Genomic DNA, 16,673 nt, shown 5'->3' with positions numbered 1-16,673 from the left:
TAAGTTGTTACAGAAATAGCAAGGCATGACTTTTCTATAAGTACAGGAAATACACACTATTCATAAATGTATATATGTATAAATGTAAATATTATAGATGACAGCTCGCAAAAGAAAAGGTTCGTTTCGAAGGTTGGTGTTGTCCTGGTTGCAGCATATACTACAATGTAAATTTTCTCAGCAGCCATTTAGGCAGCAGTTTTGACTTATTTTACAGAATAGAGTTCCACTGTCACAGGTACTGAAGCTGCCTTTAACTTTCTCAATTTGGGAACAACATCCTTTTGAAATTACTAGCTCCTGTGTAAAGAATGGAAATGTGTTTTGTTTCACATTGTCATTGGCATGCACCTCACAACTTTAGTGCTCGAAATAGGAGATGCAATCTGCCTAGGTCAGCAGTGGGGAAAAGATGACAACTCGCTGAATGATTGAAAGTACAGCGATTTCATATGCAACTGCTACATGTTATATCTCTTTCTCTCAGTTAATAAGCAATTCCATTGCGGTCTCAACTTGCTGGCCTACAGGCGGATACTTTCCCGTGACATTGTGACGGAGCACGCGGAACGCGCGCGCTCACAGCTCCCAACCCGGCACGTGAGGAGGTGGCGGCAGCTGCAGCGGAGACTGACAGAGAGAGGGGGGCGGGTTCAGTCCCAGCTCCAGCTCCAGCACCAGGGACAGCTCCCGTCACTTCAACAGTCACCTCTGAAGAGAAAGCCTGTGAAAGCCCGAAAACTGCACATCAGCCCCGACTGCTTCCAGACAGACAGCAGCACTGTGCAGCTTGCCTGCAGTAAAAAACCCATTCAGGATGTACCAGGGGCACATGCAGGTCAGTGAGAACGTGGCCAAATACCTGTTTCTGTAATTTTAAAACAATAAATTCGAGGTAACCTCAGCATGAACGTTGGCTTTCAATGGTCAAAACGCAATCACAGCGAAACGAGTAAATGGCATGCAAAATGAAAAGGAAAATGATTGTCAAGGTTATCTGGGCTTTTGGCTGTGATAGTTACAGAATGACATACAATAAGACTCAAGTTTTCAGTTGTGCTTTCAGGATGGAGTGGCAGGCACATAATTGCTGTTTAAATTAATGAGTGTGTATTTACCAATGACAATAAAGCTTTAGTATAACGTGTAATTACGGTCCAGTTTATGAAGAAGGTTGCAATGAACTGCAGTGTAGCTTTACATCTAGTGCATGTTTTCATACATTTAAGTATTACGCAGAAATGTGATGCCTAATACTCGTCGATTCAAGGGCAAGGGATGATAGATGGGAGACAGGAAGGAATCTGCCGCGTTTTGAACATATCTAGTGCAAACGCTTAGTTGCCGAAGAAAGCCAAAAACAATTATGATTTAGGTAACGTCTTGCAATTGCAGAATGTGTCGCCACGTGTATGACATGGATATATCGCATATCTGAAACAATAAATAACTATTACGAGCGTTACATATTAAAGATGCATGAGTTCTGAGAGGGTGCTGTATGCAAACAAACCAACTGTTCAATGCATCAATTAGAAATCTTTGTCAATCATTTTAGACACTTGTAGTTGTTGAATACATAAGTTTCTTTCTATGAACATCTCCGTCACGACGAATCTAATTAGTTTATAACCTTGAAATTCACTCTTGCTCACATTTCATAATAGTTCTTCGCGTCATTTTTAATATTTTGACAATAGTGTTATGTGTACATAATAAAGCAATTTTGCTATTTATTACATGTATTGATCTTATAATTCCATAAGAAATGTGCCCATGTTCCGCACTAGTGATTACATCGAAATCCATTGATAAGACCTAGTTCGCATAATGCCACATGGAACACTGCCAGTACAGTAACTATGTAAGTGAAGGCAACAGGCTCTCAGACTTTAATACTCTCTTTTCAGTAAGCATCGTGTGTTTGTCTATCGGGAAACTTCTGCAATGGCATGCTTTAGCAGCACGAAAGGTGGTGTTATTCAGGAACTTTGTGTTGTGAAAATAGTTTAAATCTGCAGCATGGCTTTTTTAAATTGTTGGAATGTCAGAATTTGATTGCCCCATATTTTTGTTTATGAATCGGCCCACTCTTCACCTTCCACCTAAAATTTAAAAAATATATGGGATCAGACATGCTGTTCAAATAGACACTACCAAAATCAATTTTCCCATGCAGTGGAGGTATTATTACACATCCATTTGAAGTTGAATTTTGTTCATGTGTGCACATCTGTACATTTAGGCAAGGGATGACAGTTCTGAGAAATGGATGGTTTTGCTCCTGAGACCAGATGAGAGCAGTAATCACTTCCAGTACAGATTGGTCGTAGGTCAGACGCAATGTAAAGATCTCCAAATTATTACCCTGACAACAGGTCAATCCCAATTCACAATAAGTCCGTTTTGCCAAATCATTATTTCTATCTCTAGAACGCATTGTTCATTGATTTCTATCTGAAACATTTAATGAATCTTAAATGCCCACATTAACAGAACAGCTTCTTAATTCTTTCCCAAATGTGGTCCCATTTATTCATTAAAGGTGACAGCAATATACTACAATTGTTTTGTCAATTTCTGCAACAAGTTAAAGGCAATTTGAGAATTGTAGAGTATTTTTGATTTATTTGTTATACTTTGGTTTGATTACTTAAGGTATTTGTTCTCTATAATTTCAATCAAACTTTAGTTGAAGTGGTCAACAAAAACAGTGGGGATAATATTGACTTTGGGCAATAGTATAAATCGGTGATATTGGATTAGCTGCCCATTATACAGCTCTTAATTTTCATTTTGAACATTGGGAGAGATGTATAACAAATGGATGATCCAATATTGTCTGTCTTACATTATTGGCCAAAGTCAAAATTACCTCACTAGATCCATGTCATGCAGACAGAAGTAATGCTACAGGCTTGACAGTTGGTTTCCTGGTTGTCTAAAGTTCAGCCTGCATTAAGTACATTAAGTGGAGTAGCTTGAAGGTTTATAGACATTTAATTTTTTTTAAGTGCATATTTATTTGAGTAATGACTAGAAAGAATTCGGATGGCATGCAAATTATCTTTTAAGGAACCCATTATGAGGTTTTGTGTTCAGCTATTATTATGTGTTTTCCACACTGACAAATCCAAAGGTTACAAGCATGTTGTAAAAACAAATGTAATTATAACACTTTCATAGAAGTTAGTGGCATAAAAAGTGATGTGAAGGCAATTTCAAAACAGAAAATTGTTTGAAAAAGGAACACTGCACCACTTTTTATAGATAATCAATCATTCCAAATTAGCACATAGGCCGTGTCCTCAGGAATAAAAACTGAATGGGAAGAGTCAGTTCTAAAGTATAGTACTAATGGACCTAAATGTGATAGAAAACCTTAAAAAGTTGCCCCGTGTAACTCTAATTTTTTTGTATGTGTACAGGACAACAATGAACAAAAAGATCTTAAAGTGATCAAGAAATGAGTCACCCACACACTTCAAAAATAACATGAGCAGTCTCCTCTTGTAAAGTCATGTTTTTCCTCCTAATTTCTTAGGTAGACTAATTCTGTTACTGCCATAAATCAAACTTTTTAGAAAACATTACTATAATTTATTTGTAAGGTTTTCATTTTCACACAGTTATTGCATTTTTACTTTTTCATGTTTAAATACTCAACTGCTTTTTTTTTACCTTTTCTGTCAAAGTAAGTTATATACTGGCAATCAGAAACATTCCTACAGAATACTATTAGTTTCTATAAATATTAAATATGTGTTTCCTCATCAAAAAGACCTATATTAAAATATAGATACTTCCCCCAGAATCTTTAAGAAAAACTGTGCAAAATTCTATTATAGAGCTGTAAAATGTTTCAAAGGATATTTTCTATTTTCTTCAAACCTTTCCTGAAGGTACTAACTCCAGCTATTGTATCTTTCCATTGTCACCATTCGGCCTTTGTCTCACTCAAGTGGTCAATCATTGTACACGAATTCAGACAATGAGCATCAGCAGGCTGTTCAGTTTTTGAAGTGGGAAGATTGTGGTCTCACCCACAAAAGCACACTTTTCAGCAGAGATCTCTGGGTAGCAATAAGAAGTGACAGCTCTAGGCTGATATTTTCCCCTTCTTGGGCTTGGGTCAATGTGTTTTTTTAGGGTCCTTACTGCCAGCATGCCTCAGATCACCCAACTGAGCACTGATCAGGAATTTATCTTTTTATTTTGGCCAGATGGGAGTCTGATAGGTATGGAAACCCATCACTATTCTTAAGTGAGTTGCAAAACCTTATAATGAGAGATCTGCATAAATAATAAATGCAAAATACTGTGGATGCTGGAAATATGAAATAAAAACAGAAGGTTCTAGAAGCGTTGGTCTGACAGCATCTTTGGAGAGAGAAATCAGAGTTAACATTTCAGGTCTGTAACCTTTTATCAGAAGTTCTGATGAAAGGTCACAGACCTGAAACGTTGGGGGGAATTTTATGCTGTCCCCCATGGCAGATTTGGTGGTGTGCAGGGTGATATAATTGGGCGGGAGGTGTTATTTCGGATTACCAATGGCAAGATATTTTAGAGGAATTAAGTCAGTAGTGGGTTTGCGGCGTTCCGGGGTTCCCCCAGTGTGGTGGCGGATTTCATGGTTGCATTCTTTTAAATAACCCTACACATAGTTACAATTTAATGCTGCCTGCCAGATTAAGTGAATGGCAAACGACATTCCTGTGCTGCCCGGTTCACAAATGTTTCAATGTGGCATGCAACAGTCAGATTTGTGCAGTTGAGTCTCAGGTCTGTGCTTTTCTCTCTTTAACTCATCCGCTAAACTAATGCCAGCATTAGAATAGATGTTTGCCTCCAGACCAGCACTGGAATGAAATTTTGCCTCCAGGCCAGCATTAGAATGGATGTTTGTCTCCACGCCAGCATTGGAATGGATGTTTGCCTCCAGGCCAGCATTGGAATGGATGTTTGTCTCCATGACAGCATTGGATGTTTGCCTTCAGGCTCGGCACCAGCAAGGGTGAATCATCTCAGGGGATGGCAACAATGGCATGGGCATGGGCTACAGGGGAGGTTAGTCGAGGAGAGAAGGGTGGGGCGATCTGCTGCATGAAGGAGCAGGGGAGGATGGAGTGGAGAATCCACGTTGTTAAATGCTTGATGTTAATGGTGAAGATGCATTGTGTTGACTGTGGGGGTGGTGGGTGAATTAGATCAGTATTTTGTGAAGATATTTGACAAGGGCCTAAAGGGAGGGAGGAGTGCTGTCGATGTTGGGGAGCTGTGGGGCAAATTGAGGGTACTGGCTAGCAGACGGAATGTCAGTCAATGGGGGCAAATGGATTCGGTAGGGGAGAAGATCAAGACGAATGGGTGGGTATTCAACAGCTTCATATGGAGGGGAATGAGACTTAACAAAAATGGTCAGTTCAATGTGAGGAGTTCCAAGGGTAAGAGTTGCCGTGTCGATAGTAACAGGAGTAGGAACGGGGGGGAGGGTTGTCATGAATACATTGATGATTACACTGTGCATGGTAATGGGAGGAGGCTCAATGGTGATGAGGGAAGGGTAACGGTAACATTGAGTGGGCCCAGGGTGATGGGTTCAAGTTGGAAGGTCGCAGGAGGAGTTTGGAAGGTGGGGAGACTTGCCCTGAATTCCACGCACACCATTTTCTCCAATGATAATGGAAACCACGTGGACCCTCAAGGATTGCAAGGAGAGTGGAAGTAGGCAAATGACAGTGGGTGTTTCTTCTATCTGGCTACAATTTGAAGGAAGATATAAGGGAGCTGTTCATTGCCTCAATGTTTCAGCTCACTAGCAACAGTAGGCTGAATCGCTATGCTGTGCTTATTTATTGTTCAGAAAAGCTACAGCGACATGGGTCTCATACACCCAATTTGTCTAGTACCACGGGAAGAAGGACAAAGAGAGAGACTAAGGAGGGCTCTTTTCCCTTAATTCATGATGCCTGAGCACCAGCAACAGGCGGAACAGGAAGGTGAGGATGCTCCGAATGATAAAATTGAGGAATGGCCTTATGGAAGACGGACATTGGCATGCTATCGCATCCTCAGGACAAGGACAAATTACCTTCAAATGTCAGAGAGTCAATGCCAGAGACCCCTAAGGATGTAACGTGAAATGGTCATAGAAATTTGTAGGATCCTGTGGCATCACCTGAAGCCTCGGCTTCGGTGGGAATCCCATGCCAATTGCTCTCAAGGTGATTTCTGCTCTCAATTTTTTCTCTAGCAGCTCCTTCCAGGGATCCACGGGCGACATATGTGGCATCTCGCAGTCTGCGACCCACGGGGAGGTGACCAAGGTCCTTTTTTGACATGCCAATGATTTCATCTACTTACCTATAGATGAGGACAGCCTTTGGCGCCATCACTGGGTTCCCTAGAGTGCAAGGGGTGATTGACTGTACTCATGTGGCCATTAGAGCTCCCTGGGACCAGCCTGCTGTCTTTGTCAATCGCAAAGGCTTCCACTCTTTAAACATACAACTGGTTTGTGACCACAGGAGAAGAATCATGAATGTTTGCGCACATTTCCCAGGAGGCTGTCAAGACTCCTACATCTTGAGGAACTCCCAGCTGCCAGCAGTTTTTCAGGAACCAGTGAAGTGGACAGATGGATCCTGGGTGACACTGGTTGCCCACCTTGTGCATGGTTGATGACACCAGTACATCATCCCCAATGTACTGCTGAAGAGAGGTCAATGCTGCTCATGCATCCACCAGAGCCATCATTGAACACACCATTTGCATGCTGAAAATGTGAGTCTGTTGCCTTGACCGGTCTAGAGGGGCTCTTCAGTACCTGCCACAGAGGGTGTCATGAATAATCGTTGTCAAGAGAAACATAACAATTCCCCACAGAAATTCTCATTGGCATGAGTTCTTATTCATCTCAGCAATCTTAATGAAGTGTTGCTGCACTTTTATGTGATTGGCATTTGAAATCATCTAAGGGCTACGATGAATGCGAGTACACACCACTGCAAGCAGTGGTAAGTTATGACCAAAGAAAATAAAAGTAAGGCATGACAATATTGGAAAAAGTTATTAATCATCAATAGGAAAACAGCCATCATTGAAGATTGAGGATTCAAATTCCGATGAGATATGGACACTGGACATTTCCTGAGATGCTTTGCAAACATCAATGCATTCCTGCCATAGGCCACCAAAAAACCTCTTAGTATCCATCTGTAACCAAGCAAAACATGACTGAGAGTAGATCAAATTTTGCATTCAATAAGAATGCATTTATAAATCTTTCCAATCATAACAATTTCAGTAGCACCTGTGCCACCTTTATGACCAAAACTCTTTCAGTTTTCTTTTTCTCCACTACGTCTAGGTGCTACCCCGAACTTAGCAGCTGAGGTGGAGGCAGTCTGTTCTGTGCGCTGTCCTGTTACTGTGGATGACCATGACAGGCGTCCTATCGAGGAACAGGGCATTGCTGGCTCCATCCTTCTGGGGGTCTGCAGCACGGTGTAAACTCCGCGTGTTCACATGCTGGAGGTAAGGGGGTCAATGTCGGTGGGGGAGGACGAGCCACCACTTACCCTGGGGGTGTCCTGAGAGGAAGGCCCCAGGGCAACTGGTACACGCTTCTCCTCCACCAGTGTGCACAATGATACCTGCCTGTCTCCCTGCAGGGAAGGGTCACCTGGAGGGAGTCCAGGTTCCCCGTCCCCCTCTCGCTTAGATTCTGCTGCAAGGAGTCAATGGCAATAGCAATGGAGTGCAGGTCAGATCTCATATGGCTCGAGTGCTCAACCAGACTTGTCATGGAGCTCGCCAGACTCTCTATTGAGGAACCCATATGCTCTCTCAAATGCCTGGCACATGGCAGATGTCATGGCTTGCATGGACTTCTCCACAGCATGCACAAAGCCCCGCATGACCTCAGGCAACTCTAACATATTTTCCACATGGCTTTGCTACACGTCCAGCAGTCTTCTCGTAACAACAAACAAAGGATCATCATGAGCGTTGGGCTGAGCAGGGACCTGGTCCTCAACAGTCCTCCAATTGTCAAGTGACCTAGCTGGCACGTGTTCCCTCAGCTGCTGGGATGTGTCTGTGTCATGCACACCAGCTTGTGATCCAGATTCTAATCTTAACCCACCTCCCCCCCCCCCACCCGCACCCCCCCCCCCCCCACCCCTGCAGACCGTGTGGATGTATCTGCACTGGCAGAGGTGGAAGAAGAGGCAAGTGACGTGCAGCCTTTGGGGCATTGGCTTCCTCTTCCACCCCAGAGGAGGTTTCTTGGGCCATGCAGCATTCTGCGACTCGAGTGCGAGCACCCGCATTGAAGACACAAACAAGAGGCACTTTAAGCATCTGCTTCACATGAATTCACGCAATTTCCTTCAGTTTCCACATATGGCTGCAAGAGCAGAGATGACACTTCATCCTTACGCCTCATGGCTCCTGCCTCGCCTTTCCACTCACACTGCCTCCCTCCTGTCTCACAATCACAGCCGCCTCCTCCTCAGCTGTGGTCAGCAACCTGATGTCAGGGATCCCGCCACCTGTCTTAGCATACTCACATTGGTTTCATTTATCCTGCAACAGACAGTGCAGATTTAATGACATGACAAATGATTCATCACAACCATTGCATACATGTATCAACATCACTCATTCTGCATTGGCTTTTGCACGCCACATCAAATCGCATAAACAATGCCAATGTTCATCTTGGCACAACATCATTTAGTGAATGGCACCAAGGCTGCTCACGCATTCCACTGCATCCCTTGTGTACCCTCTGCCTTAAAGACACAGAGCCATGGAAGAAAACAATGGAGCAGCCTCACCAGGACCACTTATCCTCACTGATCTGAGCGAGTCATTGATGCGCTTGTGGCACTGCACCCATGTTCTACGAGTGACCCTAGGGTTCGAGACCTCCTCTGCTACCTCCATCCAGGCTGCCCTGTTGACGAGGGAGGGTCTTCTGACTCCATCTGCAGGGAAGAAGACCTCCCATCTTTCCCTAACGGCCTACAGGAGAACCTGCAGGAAGGCTTCATTGAACCGTGGGGCGGCACACTGCCTGCTGGCTGCCATTTGATTCACTTTGGCTGAAGGCAAAATAAATGATATAAAGTTGGTGGTGACTTTTACAAAATAAGGGAAGCAAAACATTTTGATTTCTGTAAAAGCTTCAATTTAAGTTATTCTGAAGATACTTATATGAAAGGAAGGTGCTGATCCTTGAGGCTGCAAACACAGAATGTTTTATACCTGTGGCGATCATGGTGCTTGGGGCAGTGACAGCGGGCTCCACCAATGAAAGGCCACCCTCGCCACATGATCCCATGTGTTCTCCATGCCCGTCGTCGCATAGATAATTTAAAAATACAAAATCGTGTAGGAAACGGGATTTGCGGCGGAAGCAGAAGTTACGCCAATTTCTGGTCCCGCCACCGGGAATGCCGTGGCACTCATAAGGTTCCAGCTCTGTTTCTCTCTCCGCAGATGCTGACAGACCTGCTGAGTATTTCCAGAATTTTCTGTTTTTATTTCAGCATAAGTAATATTGCCTAATATTAAGTGCACACACTCATCCCATTGTATCAAAGCACAGATAGTTTAAGTAGAGCTTGCAAATCCAAGGTTTAGGGACCCAGATGTTTGTGCAGGAGTACTCTTGGAATTGAGTACGGTAAAACAGTGGATAAAGTGCTAGTAAGCATTTTGCTGCTGTCAAGCTAGTGCTAGTCTGCATGTTGTACAATTGACTTTCATGGTTGTTAGAACTCAATGTAAAGAATAAAAGCCTCCAATGAAAAGCCAGTCCAACAGCAACCTGGAGTATGTTGAACGTGTCGAGCTGAGGTAGCAGATTATTGAGTCTGCCACAAATGATTGACTAAGCTCTAATTTCCCCATTTCTACACGTCATCTTGGAGCTAGGTTGACTGGTTTACCATCCTCACCCCCAAGGAGGATAGTCATCAGGCAACTGAGAAGCATGTTTCTTAGCCCTTGCTTGGTGGGGGAAGGGGAACATGTACCAGAAACTACTCCTGATCAACATGATGTTGTACAACTATCAATAAATGTTTGTGTGCATTGCCATAATCCTCTTAATTACATTATGCATACACACCATCCTGTCAAATGGTGGTTATATCAGTTGAAGGTGAGGAGCTTCACCAGGAACTGCCTGCCCAACCCAATCAAAATAGGCATATAAAAAGCATGCATTTACCTAAATAGGCTCCAGGTACAGTTTCTAGCACTTGCCATTCCAAGTCTGTGATTCCTGAGATATCTCTGATGGGCATCTCCATTCATCATAACCTTATGCAGATGAACTCGTAAAATAACAGTATCTTTGATTCCCTAAACACCTGAGTCCATTCCCGCCTACCAGGCTTAGTCTTCTTAATCTAGCATCTCATCTAGGCAACTTTGGTAAAGAGATATACCAACCATCTCAAACATAAGGACTAAATATTCTACCTTCCCGATCTGTATGACTCAGTGCCACATTGGGTTTGACTGGATTTATTTATTTGTTAAAGGTTTGATTATGTACTATTAAATGCTTACTTTTTAAAATTAGTATAACATTGGAGCATAGAATAAGTGCATGAAGAAAGAATACAGTACAGCCAACTGGCTGAATGGCTTAAGCAGGTTTCCATTTCAACCATATATATGAAGAATTTTGACAATTGTCAGACAGATTGCTGGTTGACACTTCTCATATTCATAAAAGTGTGTTTCTTGCTGGAATACAGCCTGTCATGATCTTTAACCTTTTATGTTATTTGTTGTAATGTATATGAAAGAATAATAGGTTAGCGAGTTAATTCTACAAAGCATGCATCTCTGTTCTAGATAGATCCATGTTGTTGGACTCTTGAAATTATAGAAGGTTGAAAAACTGTTTGAGACGTTTTACCGTGTTTAAGGTACTATATTATTGAAAGTTGTTGTTGAGCTACAGAAGTACATTCATTCAGCATGAGAGTCTGTGGTCTGACTGCCTGGAAAATGGCTATTTATTGCATTTTATTCTGCAGACTTCATGATCTCTACCATAACTTATATTCCATCTGGCAGCTTATGTAAAATATACCGGTAATAGTTATGTGTATTCTTGACAATGTTTGGTGGCTGCTTGGAGTGAAGTACACATAAAAGGCAGGATATTTTGATTGCAAAGGATACAGTTCGTTATATTGTAACATAACTTACATAGTAAAAGTTTCAGGCAAGAGTAGACCCTCGGTTCATTTAGCTCATCTGTCCACAGTGTTCCAGTGCTGCATTTCTAATAACCTGAATCCCTAATGGAACTAACAAATTAACATTACAAAACATTTGAAGTGGGGGAGAAGGGCAGATAAACTCTGTCATGAAGACCCCACCTGCCACGAATGAGGCATATTAATTTTGCCATATGAACATTGATTTGAAACTGTTGCTGGAAGGAAGAGATGACTTGTTTAAAGTGATCAACAGTGGCTGGAAAACATTTGCATACTAAGAGACAGGGCCTGGAGACAATAGAACAGCTCCCTGATCCAATTAACCGAAATGGATTTTGATCACCAGACATTGAATCTGTAAGAAAGCCAGCATTCCAGGGTGTCTGCTAAGATGGAGAATCCACAAACACAGGAGTTTGTTAAAACAGCTAGTCACATGACTAACCTGCTGGCCCAGGTGGTTTTGAACTGCTCACAGCACAGTTTGGGTCAGATTGCAACTGAACTTGGAAGGAGAGAGCCTCTTTCCTGGCCAGCTCGCTCTCCCTCGCTCTCTCATGAATTTCCAGATCCACTGAGGTCACACAAACCTCAAGAGAGAAAGCTCCTACATCGAAACAAGTTTGAAAGGGTGCACTGGGCCCCAACGAAACGGCAAGAGTTACCTGCAATCAAAGACTCTACATCGAACCCAAAGGACAGTAAATAAAACCCAGCTATTGCTTCAAACTTTTCTCCTTTATTATTTCTACTTTTCTGTCTCTATCTGCATGTGTATTTATTGCATATGCATGCTAGCGTGATTGCGTTGCGTATTCGTAGGGGTTTTAACCGAGTTAGAATTTTAAGGTTAATAAACTTACACCTTTCTTGTTTAAATCTAAAAAAACCTGTCTGGTTGATTTCTTTGCCTTCCAATGGAGAGCAGTGAGGGGGAGCTAAAAACATGGTGTTTTAAAAATTAAACCTGTTATAGTCAAACCAGGCAAATTCTGAGTGGGAACCCCTAGATCCCTTTCCCACCTGGTCATAACAAACTCTGTTGGGTTCCATATGTCTGTTTCTGGCTATATTCCTTTCTGCATAATGTAAGCATGATGTAATGGGGGAAAAGGAGACAATTGTGATTGGTCTTCATTGTAATATCATTTAGTTTGTTGTACCGTGTTGCAAATAGTTCTGTAAAGATCTAAAATATCTGGTAAGCTGATAAGCCTGTCGAGTTAGAAGTTTGTGTTCATCACTGGCATGATCCCTAACCTTTTCAGTTTTTGGTTGTGGTGTTTTTTGTTTAACTTTTTCATGGATTGTGAACATTGCTGGCAAGGCCAGCATTTGTTGCCCATCCCTAATTGCCCTTGAGAAGGTGGTGTGAGCTGCCTTCTTGAACCGCTGCAGTCCATATGGTGTAAGTACACCCATAGTGCTGTTAGGAAGGGAGTTCCAAGTTTTTGACCAGCAGGAAGGAACAGTGATATAGTTTCAAGTCAGGATGGGAACTTGCAGGTCGTGATCTTTCCATGCATCAGCTACCCTTGTCCTTCTAGATGGTAGAGTCACAGGTTTGGAAGGTGTTGTCGAAGGAGGCTTGGTGAGTTGCTGCAGTGCATCTTGTATATGGTACACACCACTGCCACTGTGCGTCGGAGGTGGAGGGAGAGAATGTTTAAGGTGGTGGATGGGGTGCCAATTAAGCGGACTGCTTTATTCTAGATGGTGTCAAGCTTCTTGAGTGTTATTGGAGTTGCTCTCATCCAGGCAAGTGGAGAGTATTCCACCACACTCCTGACTTGTGCCTTGTAGATTGTGGACAGGCTTTGGGAAGTCAGGAGATGAGTTACTGTATGAAAAAATAATAGATTGGCATTTCAATAGTATGCATCTCTTCCCATTCTAGATAGACCTATCCTGTAGCTCTTGAAATGATAGAAGATTGAAAAACTGTTTGGTACAGTGGGTTAGACACTTAACTTACACATTTGGAACCTATGTTCAGAATCAGTCCAAACTGATGGAACAAGAATCCTCACTGTTGACTATAAGGGCCCTATGAGTTTGGAAAATCTCAATCCAACGGGCACGAACCTGCAGCAAACATTTCTCTAATTGGCAGTCTCCCTCAGGGAGCTTCTGGTTCATGAGAGAAATGAGTGGGGGGAGGGGGTGGAGAGGGAATGTCATCCTGGTGCATTGGAAGAGGTACTTGTGAGGTTAAAGTTGAGACTAAGGCTTGTTGTAGGGACAAAGTAGAAGGAGTGTATTCTGGATCCAGCTGTGTTATATCTGACCTGGTAGTGCTTGGTACTGACACGAGGAGGGAGGGAAATTTCGTCTCGACTTTCTGGTCTGTAATCTCGTGTAATAGATTATCATTATAGAACCCATTATCTTTTCATTTCATTAGCTTCAATATAATGAAAATTGGACAGGTTCTATAATGGGGCAGCAATCAGCTCTGCCAGATTACCAAACAAAAGCAGTGAAGATGAAAATTTTCTTGGGTGTCTGAAACCTGGGCGCCTGCAATGCAAAGAGTTCCTTTTGCCAACGCTAGCATTATTTACCTTATTGAGCATGAAAAAGTAACAGAAATTCCTAAGGTCTGTGAAAATGAAGGTTGTTTGGGCCTAATCCCCAAATATTTTGTTAGAAACCAACAGAGTTCCTCACATATGTGTCTGACATGAATACATTTCTTAATTTCTGTGAAGAAGAGCAAAACACAGAATTAATAAAATAAAACCAATGCTTTTAATCAAGAATTGTCAGCATGCTAATACTTTTGGAAGCTGTATTGCAGTTTACACATCGCGAAGAATCTCTCAAATTAATTATTGGCAATTTTAAACCCCAAGATTTTATCAGATTTTGTTTTAGTACGAAAAAATGTTAGTGGAACAATACCGGATGCCAAAAAACGCAGGGAAATTCTGAGAAATCCGGTAAAAGAGCAGTTTTCACTTCGAGCATCACTAAAATTTAGAAAAGCAAGAAAGAGGCTTAAAAATAAAGATAGAAAGTGCTGGAAATACTCAGCAGATCTGGCAGCATTTGTGGAGAGAGAAACAGAGTTAACGTTTCAGGCCTGTGACCATTCATCAGAACTGAGGCTTAAAAAGATGCAGTCAACTAAATGACAGCCATAATTCTTTATGCCACTTCATTAACATTACTTTTATGAGGCTTATCATAACACTTTCATTTAATTTCTAGAGAGCTTTTTTAATGAAATATATAGTTGAAGTACTTTTGGTTATTGCTGTGGCTCCGGTTACTTGCCTGCCAGTATGATGGTAAACAAATAAAAAGCCACTTACCTGCCACTATGATGGTATGCTAACGAAACTTGAAGATTATACAGAGAGGAACAGTTACTTTTACTACGGTGCCTTGGTGTACAACCTGAGTGAGGCCTTGCTTTATAGCTTTCGTCTTCCTTGGACTATTAGTGTGTGTATTGCTGTCTTTTTCTTCTGAAAATTAGATCCAGAAATGCACATGCATTGCATCTGTGAAGTCAGCACAGCACATAAAGCACACAGTTTGCATTCTGATGTCATTGATGCAGTGTGTTCACATCTCTAGACCAGATCTTTGATAGGAAAGCAATGAGATGTTTACTTGAATTTGTAAGAAAAACAGCTTTTACTACTCAACACCCAAAATAAATCTGCCAGTTTGTCAGTGGAAATCAGTTAAAACTGATTTTAATGAAACTGACACGCAACATTGAGAAAAAGGAAAAATAAATTGAAGTTAAGCATGTGTTCAGTTTCAAAAGTTCTTTTGCAGAAAAAATGAAATGGACATAATTACTATAGCTTTTACATCAATATATTTTTGAGAACTGATGTACATATTGTTCCTCATTAGCTTCTGTGTTACAATGATTAATTGAGGTGGACTGAAATTGCACCGTTTATGTGAACTCTAATGTGGGTGAAATAGGGACACTAAATGTCCCCCTTTCACCAGACAGCTTAAATCACCACCAATGCACAGTGGCAGCAATGTGTACCATCTATAAGATGCACTGCAGCAACGCACCAAGGCTCCTTAGACAGCACATTCCAAACCCGCGACCTCTACCAACTAGAAGAAGAAGGGCAGCAAATACATGGGAACACCACCACCTGCAAGTTCCCCTCCAAGTCACACACCATCCTGACTTGGAACTATATCGCCGTTCCTTCACTGTCGCTGGGTCAAAATCCCGGAACTCCCTTCCTAACAGCACTGTGGGTGTACCTACCTCACATGGACTGCAGCGGTTCAAGAAGGCAGCTCACCACCACCTTCTCAAGGTCAGTTAGGGATGGGCACTAAATGCTGTCCTAGCCAGTGATGCCCACATCCCATGAATGAATCAAAAAAAAGTAAACTGCTTTACTTCACATTAGTAATGTGAAAACTTTCAAATGAAATAAATGTCTGGTCTTCCGTACAATTTTGTTGTCAGGTGCTATTTTGTGAAATAAATAAAAGTTGGCAAAATATCCCCAAACTGACAATTTTCGGTGCCCAAGCAAAATCTAGGGCTTGATAAAATTGTTCATTTAATTCTAAAGTGCTTACAGTTGTTTTGTGCACATATGTGAGATAACAACCTGTTTGGAACTACTTTCTCTTGAGTTACTGATTTTTAAAAAATAAACTGCTATCTTGCGCTCAGTGCAGGCTATCAGTAAGTTGTAAGATATAACTTCATTTTGAGCTTGTGGTTTCAGTACCAAAGTCCATTTAGGTTCAGAGACATTTGAAAACTTTCAGTTCTTCAAATGGAAACCAATACTGAATGCTCATATGACCCCTTATCACTGAACAAAGATACTCCATCACTGAAAATAAATTATCCCATTAAAATAAATGCAAAACAAAATTAAAAATAACAAATTCCCAATAAAACTTTGTTTTCAGTGTTTAGTTTTTTTAAAAAATTGATCCCCCTACATGGCCTACAGACAAAAATTTGTGTGTATTGCTCTTCATGTAACTGTGTATCTCTGCTGATTTCTTACTCCTTAGTTCTTTATAGCACCCATCTAATTCTGCTTCTAATATCAGCAGTATCACTGAGGTTCATACTTACATTAGCAGTGCTAGAGCAAACATAGTCATCACTTGCTCTGTGGACATTCTAAAGCAGTAGGATAGGTCTCTGGCGATCACACAGATTGCAGGATTCTGCCAAGTCCAGGGCATCATTGACAGCACTAATGACACCTTATGGGCCACTTCACACAATGTGAATCATAAAGGCTTTGACTATATTAATATTCAGTTGGTGAGTGATGACCAGCAGCCTATCATGTAGGTCTGTGCCTGCTTTCTTGGATCCTTCTATGACACTTTTCTACTGTCAATCATCCATCCCGTAATTTTTGTCCCATCAGAAATTAATGGAGGTAAGCCCTATTT

Source organism: Heterodontus francisci, chromosome 11 (genome assembly GCF_036365525.1).
Source record: "Heterodontus francisci isolate sHetFra1 chromosome 11, sHetFra1.hap1, whole genome shotgun sequence".
Classification (NCBI taxonomy): domain Eukaryota; kingdom Metazoa; phylum Chordata; class Chondrichthyes; order Heterodontiformes; family Heterodontidae; genus Heterodontus; species Heterodontus francisci.
Note: the sequence above shows the minus strand (reverse complement) of the source record.